The sequence below is a fragment of the Ochotona princeps genome, chromosome 11, assembly GCF_030435755.1.
Source record: "Ochotona princeps isolate mOchPri1 chromosome 11, mOchPri1.hap1, whole genome shotgun sequence".
Taxonomy (NCBI): Eukaryota; Metazoa; Chordata; class Mammalia; order Lagomorpha; family Ochotonidae; genus Ochotona; species Ochotona princeps.
In genome coordinates, this window is record NC_080842.1 from 52,132,207 (window position 1) to 52,133,278 (window position 1,072).

The 1,072-nt window shown below is 50.9% G+C and overlaps 1 pseudogene; it reads right to left on the reverse strand.

Moving 5' to 3' along the window:
* Positions 1-205: 205 nt before the first annotated feature.
* Positions 206-737, reverse strand: LOC101527114 (mitochondrial intermembrane space import and assembly protein 40-like; annotated as a pseudogene).
* Between the last annotated feature and the right edge of the window lie 335 nt (positions 738-1,072).

The following is a 1,072-nucleotide window of genomic DNA, read 5'->3' on the forward strand; positions in this document are numbered from 1 at the left end:
CTCACAAGATACATTCCTGGGTAGTCATTTTTGGTTGCTCAGACTATTCAGCACATTATTTCAAAGTGGCAAAACCGGTGGCTAAGAGAATTCCGAAGTGGCAGCTACAGTCACTGATAGGTTTATGTAAGTCACACATACACACACTCCCCAGTTCTTCTTTCAGTGTATACATCAAGGGGCCAACCCTCCAATTAATACAATAAGTTATTTTGTACATTACAGTGCAGAGAGCAGCCAGAGGTGGATGAAAAACATTCTGTAAGAGCTCCACGTCCCTTGGAGGTGGGAGCCCGGAGCCCAGCACCTGCGGCCTTCATTAGCTGGGTCCCTTCTCTTCTTTGGTTGCAGCGGCCTCACTCACACCTGCTTCTGCCACTCCTGCTGGCGTTTTCTCTTCCTCCTCTTCCTCATCCTCTTGGGGATAGAAATCCAGGTATTTCTGCATACATTCCTGCATGGCCAGGAACTGGTCTACACAGTCTGATCCCTTGAGCTCCTTGCTGTAGTGGAAGAGCTGGAGAAGGGGACTTGAACTGCTCCCCGCAGGGGTCACTGGCCACGCCCCCGAGGCAAGGGCGGTTGCAGTCAATATCTCCATTGGACAGTATCAGTCCATGCTCCTCGTAGGGGTCGTAGCGGTCATCAGCCACCATGTCCTCATTGCTTGGAGTCTCCTGATCTTCTTTGGTAACAAGTGTAATTCGCTCCTTCCCTTCCTGGTGGCAGTACGCCATGGCTGTGCCCAGGGGACTTAGAGTGGCAGCGGCAGTCACACCCTAACCTCCTGGTGCTCTGGGGAGGCCTGCGCAGACCCGACCCTCCAGGCCTGCCCGCAGCGTGCCAGCCCATTGGGGAATAATTTTAAAGAGCTCATGGATTTCGAGCTGTTTGTATATGATATGATTTTTTTACTTTTAAGATTTATTATTATTTGAAAGGAAGATCTACAGAGAAAGAGAGAGAGAGAGCGCTCTGCCATCCACACAATGGCTGGAGCTGGGCGGGTACAAAGATAGGAGCCTAGAACTTTCCCTTGGGTCTTCCATGTGGGTGCCAGAGCCCAAGGATT